General features: G+C 46.4%; 1 protein-coding gene across 4 annotated transcripts in view; it reads right to left on the reverse strand.

Moving 5' to 3' along the window:
- The window catches only part of LOC142740735 (glycoprotein-N-acetylgalactosamine 3-beta-galactosyltransferase 1-like), a 37,128-nt gene extending 30,816 nt beyond the window's left edge, over positions 1-6,312 (reverse strand). For all 4 annotated transcript variants that reach the window (XM_075850155.1, XM_075850156.1, XM_075850157.1 and 1 more), the window contains exon 1: positions 6,222-6,312. The gene's annotated coding sequence lies outside the window, so the exon portion shown is untranslated. The remainder of the gene's footprint in view (positions 1-6,221) is intronic.
- Between the last annotated feature and the right edge of the window lie 311 nt (positions 6,313-6,623).

Consider the following 6,623-nt stretch of genomic DNA (forward strand, 5'->3'; position numbering starts at 1 on the left):
ACGGAGGCTAAAAGGACATAATGGAGCCCTGTGAATTATCGTCTACGTTGTTTATACTGTAAGGTAGGAAATTTCCTGACTACACGATAAACTTAGGGCAACAATACGATGTGAAGGGGCCTTAAAGAGGCTCTGTCACCAGATTTTCAAACCCCTATCTCGTATTGCAGCAGATCGGCGCTGCAATGTAGATAACAGTAAGGTTTTTTTTTTTTTTAAAAACAAGCATTTTTGGCCAAGTTATGAGCATTTTTATATTTATGCAAATGAGCCTTTCTTAAGTACAACTGGGCGTGTTTAAAGTTATGTCCAAGTGGGCGTGTATTGTGTGTGTACATCTGGGCGTTTTTACTTCTTTTACTAGCTGGGCGTTGTGAATGGAAGTGTATGATGCTGACGAATCAGCATCATCCACTTCTCTTCGTTACCACCCAGCTTCTGGCAGTTCAGACACACAGCGTGTCCTCGCTTATCCGACGCGATGAAGTTCCTGTGGGAGGAAATGAGTGATGTCACAGCGTGATCTCGCGAGGACATGCTGTGTGTCTGTGCACTGCCAGAAGCTGGGTGGTAACGAAGAGAAGTGGATGAGCAAACACGAGTTTGCTTAAAAAACCTTCTGAAAATCAGGAGCTGTTTTCCCTTGAATATCTCTGTATTTTCAGACTGTTTTTGCTAATTGTGTGAACATACCCGAAGGCCTTATTCACACGACAGTGTCCCGCCGTTTTTCCCGGCCGGTTTGCATTAGTTTTGCATCCGTTCCGGGCCGGGCATATCTGGACAGTGACATCAGGGGCAACTCCTGAAGGGGAATCCCCATGTGGCCGGTGATTCCACTTCAGGAAAAGCCCCTGTCGTCTGTGTCCATTTATGGACACTGAACGTTACTGGCTTCTCCTGGTGTGGAATCCCCGGTCACAGAGTGTTCGGGGATTCCGCTTCAGGAGTTTCCCTTGATGTCACTGCCCAGATATGGACAGAGACGTCAAGCGCTCTGTCCAGGAGCGGAATCCCCGAACACACAGGGATTCCGCTCCTTCAGGGAGCTAAAGTGGGGCTAGCACATAGCAGAGCAGGGACGAAGCTACAGCAGTAGCAGCAGCTGCTAGCGGCGCAATCGGCCATGGTAGGTGTCGCCGCTAGCAGCCGCTATGGCTGCTATAGCTGTAGCGATGCCTGAAGAAGCGCCAGGGCGGAAAGGAGGCAGATTCGCCGGGCCAGGGCGATTTGGGAAGGGAGCCAGCGCAGCGCCCCCTTCCACCTGCTGTACACCCCAGCCCTGCCACACAGTACCCCTGCACATAGCAGAGCAGGGACGTCGCTACAGCAGTACCCCCACAGTGTTACCTCCAGCATAGAGCGCTTCTTCTGAATGAGATACACTCCTCCTCCTCACATGCACTCTGCGCTGTGAGGAGGAGAGAGCGTGCGACGGTAGACACGGCCATCACTCGGGACACATTCCGGTGATGGCCGTGTATTACCCGGCCCCATAGACTTCTATGGGAGCCGGGCGGCCGGGTAAACGGCCGAAAATAGGGCATGTCCCATTTTTTGACGGCCGGTTTTCCCGGCCCGTCAAAAAATTGGTCGTGTGAATAGCCCTTTAGGGGTCTATTGTTCCTACTGCAGCCGGGTGATGGCCGATTTATGAACGGCCGTCACCCGGCCGGGAAACCCTGTCATGTGAATAAGGGCTAATAGGCATGCAGCTTATTTAACCCCTTCCCTCCTCAGCCATTTTTGGGATTTTAACTTTTGTTTTTTCCTCTCCACCTTCCAAAAGCTATAATTTTTTTTACTTGAGGGCTTGTTTTTTGCGGTACAAGTTGTAGTTTTTCATGGCACCATTTAGGGTATGTTCACACGCTGAGAGGCATTTAAGTGTGAAAAGACAGACTGTTTACAGCTGCCTCGTTTCACACGTAAATGCTCCTCCTCGTAATTTACGAGGCGCCTGTGACGCTCGTAAATCTTGAGCTGTGCTTCATTGAGTTCAATGAAGAACAGCTCAAATTACGTGGCAAAGAAGTGTCCTGCACTTCTTTGCCGAGGCAGTCCATTTATGCGTCGTCGTTTGACAGCTGTCAAACGACGACGCGTAAATTACAGGTTGTCTGCACAGTACGTCGGCAAACCCATTAAAATGAATGGGCAGATGTTTGCCGACGTATTGCAGCCCTATTTTCAGGCGTAAAACGAGGCATAATACGCCTCGTTTACGTCTGAAAATAGGTCGTGTGAACCCAGCCTTATTGTACCGCATAATGTACTGGGAAGCTGAAAAAAAATTATTTGTGGGGTGAAATGCTGCACGTGCATGACGTTCTGACAAACCCCATTCACGAGTTGGGGCTTATTCAGACTAACGTGTTAATCGTCCGTGTGAAGGACGTTTTTTTAATGGCCGTCACACAGCTGCATGTATTTCTATGGGGCTATTCACACGGTTGTTGTTCTAACGGATCGTGTGAAAGGCCTGTAAAAAAAATAGGACATGTCCTATTTTTGTGCGTTTTCACGGATCCCTCAATAGACTCAAGTCTATGAGGGATGTGTGAAAACGGGTCTCGCACGGCTGCAAATCGGCCACAAAAAACGGCCGTTCTTCACGTCTGATTTCACACACGTTGGTCTGAGTATCGCCTTAGGCTCTATTCACACGAACTTGTCCGTTTTGCACGCGCAAAAAACGCTGCATTTTGCCCGAGCAAAAGTTCAGTGTGGCGTCAGCATATGGTGCGCGGCTGCGTGATTTTCGCGCAGCCGGCATCATTATGACACTCTGTTTTGATGTTACAACACAGTAAAGAAGGGGGGGCTTTTATGTTTCCCTTCACTTCTTTACCTACTGTAGCGCGAATCACGCGCGTCACCCGGAAGTGCTTCCGTGGGCCGTGCACGATTTGCACACACCCAATGACTTCAATGGGTGTGTGCTGCGCGAAACACGGGCAAGTATAGGACATGTCGTGAGTTTTACACAGCGCACACACGCTGCGTGAAATTCACTGACAGTCTGAACGGCCCCATTCACTAACATAAGTCCGTGCGACCTAATAAGTATCACGGACGTATAACACGTTCGTGTGAATAAGGCCTTATATTGTAATTTGTAGTGAATTTTCAGTGCGCAATCCGCACCAAAAATAGGAGGCAAGTAAGTGGCTTATTCAGACGTCCATGTTCGGTTTGTGAAATACGGACCGTGTATCGGCCATATTTCACGGACCGACCACAGTTCAGGGAGCCGGGTTTCTAGCATCACAGTTATCTATGATCATAGTCCCTCCGTTCCCGTGGGAATACTGTCCCTGATCCCGTACTGAAAGCATCATTACAGTATGGGACAGTATTCCCGCAGAGAGGCAGGGACTCCCAGCAACACTGATAACTATGATGCTAGGAGTCCGGCTCCATGAATTGTGGTCAGCCTGGGAAATACAGCCGATACACTCTCCGTATGTCACGGACCGAATGCGGCCGTCTGAATAAGGCCTTAGTCTAGTTACACAGTGCGGTGAAATACCATTTTTTTGCCACAATTTTTGCAAAAACGTGACTTGACAGCACTGTGAGAATATAGCCTAACAGCACTTTTCATGTTTTGTATCTTTTTTTAATGCAATTTTCGTAATTGCGGCACAAATCACGCGGTTTTGCCGCGATTTTTATATAATCGCGGCAAAACTGTGCCATTTTTGCCGCGATTACGAAAATCGCGGCAAAAAAACGCTAGGAAAACGAAAAAATACCAAAAAACTTTTTAACCAACTTTATACAATCTACAAATGGGGTCAGGGGGATGGGAAGCAGGATGGATAGGGGAACATACTCACCAGCCTGCAGGTCCAGTCGGCAGTGTAGAGGAGCTGGGGGGCGGGATCTCCACACGCAGCTTCAGCACATGCTGCATCTTCCCCGTCCAGTGAAGCTACAACAGGTATGCAGGGGCTGCCGCGAGTGTTGCTAGGGGAGTGTCGCTAGGGGGGTGTCGCTAGGGGGGTGTCGCTAGGGGGGTGCCGCGGGCGTTGCGAGGGGGGGCCCGTGAGCGTTGCGAGGGTGGGGCAACAGTCCGAGGGGGGGGGGCGACGGCAGCCCGGCGGGCCCCTTTTCTTCATCCATGTGGCCGGGCCCCTGACTGGAGTACCAGTAATACCCCCCTGATGGCGGCCCTGTTCACACAGAAAGGTGGGGTTTAATATAGACACGGCGTGGCAGGGCGGTGGTGTAGAGGGGGGGGGCCCAAGTTTGGGCAACAGCCCAGGGCCTATAGTCTACTTAATCCGCCACTGCATTACACACATAGAGAAGAAAGCATCCTACCTTCCTGTCACCATGTAGCACGCGCTCAGATACATCAGCAGCATGAAGGACACTTTACAGTAGTACTAAGCACTGAATCCAGCACTGGGGGGGGGGGGGGGGATATAACACTTACCAGAAGCTGCAGAAGTGTCTCTGCGTGTCTCTCTGCCTCTTTCTATCTCCTGCTCCTTACTCCCCCTTCCCCCATAGAGCTGTAGCCTGATCCCTCAGTGAGCTGATAGTCCGTCTTGTCTTGAGACGGATTTAACAGTAAATTCAGAGGGAATAGTTAGGAGGAAGGGGAGAGGAGAGGAAAAAAAAGTCTGATAAATTGAGAAAGGAGTATTTTTTTTTCTAATAAGATTTATTAAGAGGTTTCTTATATTCGCTTGTACTATTGATTTGTGCAAAGTTTGTTGAAAAGTTAGTGACCATTTCAGGGGTTGAGATAACGCTGTCCTAATTCAAGTTTTTCTTTGATAACAAGCTACAAAATGAGGTTCATTGACCTCCCTAATGAATGCCTAGAAATATTTCCATCCTGGCTAGGTAGAATCTTTGCTGTGTTCAGAATTATCCTGTAAACTTTTAGACCTATTCCCAGTTTACTTGTCCACATAACCTTCTACGTTTTTCAAAATTTTCCTTTTAAGATTTTGAGTTATAAATTGGCAATATTATCCCAAACACCAAAATATTTCATAACAAAATAACAGCTACAGTAGTTATCTCTGTCTGAGAAGCTAATTTAAAAGTGACAACTAATGCCCTTTTCACACTGAGTATTTTGCAGGCAAAACTTTTTATTTTATTTTGACCTGCCTGCACATTCCTGCCGCAGTATTTGCTGCATTTTTTGCTGCATTGTTCACCTGCGGCCTTTGAGTGCCGGGGGCAAAGATGCTGCGACAAGCTATTTTTATTTTACCCATTGATTTTTATGGGAGGTCAGAGGCAGAACCGTGGCAAGAAAGGACATGCCACTTTTTTTTCCCACGAGCGGCTAAAAGCCACTCTGGGGAAAAAAAAATGCCTCTGTTGAAATCAATGGAAAGCAGTTTTGGAAGTTTTTTGTCGCTGATGGCAATGCGGTTTCTGCGTCAAAATCAGTGCCAAAAAACTTGGTGTGAACTGGGCCTAATATGGCTACACTTCCTGTAATCACTTTGAAAACATGGCTGCCACAACAAAACAAAAAAGTGCAAAAATCTCTGTAAGTAACACAAACATCAGCATCAAATTTTGGCTGCTGCTCCAACGTCTCTTTTATCAGTATATTGTATGGCTATTTTTAAGTTTTGAGGGGAGGTCCAGCATTTATTGGCAGAGGCATTCAGTCAGAAACACTGCATTACATTAAACATAGGTCAGATTTATTGAAATCCTGCAGATTTTAGTAAGAATTGCAGTGTGGATTTTCAACTGCAGATTTTCCTGCGGATCTACAAGTAATCCGTAGCACAACATGAAATACTACATTACCTTGATTTGGTTGTTTACTTTTGTTCATGATTTTTATATTTAGAAATCTATGAACGGTGACAAAGGGGTATAAGCACTCTACAGAGCTCTTTCATTCTGGAAAACTTTAGAGGTCCAAGATCACCGAGATCACCAATGTGATCTTCTCACATGTATTTCTGAACTATCAGAAGATCATTTTGCGTGGATATCCGCTTTAAATCCCTTTGGCACTGCTCAGGGATTTCAGTTACTAAAAATCTGACACATTACCCTTGATTTGGATTTACATTTGCTACACAAAGCCCTTTTTCTATGTAAATCAGTGGTGATCCAAAATCACAGACTTTGTCAATATGATTTTCTCACCTATATCCCTGACAAATTTAGTATAGATTTTCCCTTAATAAAGGTGTAAACCACACAAAACAGTTATTCGTATAACTAACCTCTTCCCTCGGGCTCTTTTGGGTTGACTGAAAAGCAAGTACATAGTATGTCTGTAGGATAGGAGTTTGCCCTTCCTTCTCATATGTCAGAATTCTTCTTTCAGGAAGTGAGAATTCTACAAAACAGAATCTCATAAAACTTAATATTCATATAGTCTGCACAAAGAGCAAGGCAGCGCTTCCTGTTTTCATGTACTGAACTTGAACTTGAAACAGCAGAGGTTTTAAGAACTATTAGAAATTGTTACTGATTCATACGATACCCAAAGAAAGAACCAACCAGGCGGCACAATTTACATATAGTACCCCTCTTTCCCACAGCCTCGTTTAGGGTCGAAGGTATTCGGCTGGTCACCAGTCTGGTGGTTGATTCTCTGAAAAACGACAGCAGAATGGGAATTA

Source organism: Rhinoderma darwinii, chromosome 2 (genome assembly GCF_050947455.1).
Source record: "Rhinoderma darwinii isolate aRhiDar2 chromosome 2, aRhiDar2.hap1, whole genome shotgun sequence".
Taxonomy (NCBI): Eukaryota; Metazoa; Chordata; class Amphibia; order Anura; family Rhinodermatidae; genus Rhinoderma; species Rhinoderma darwinii.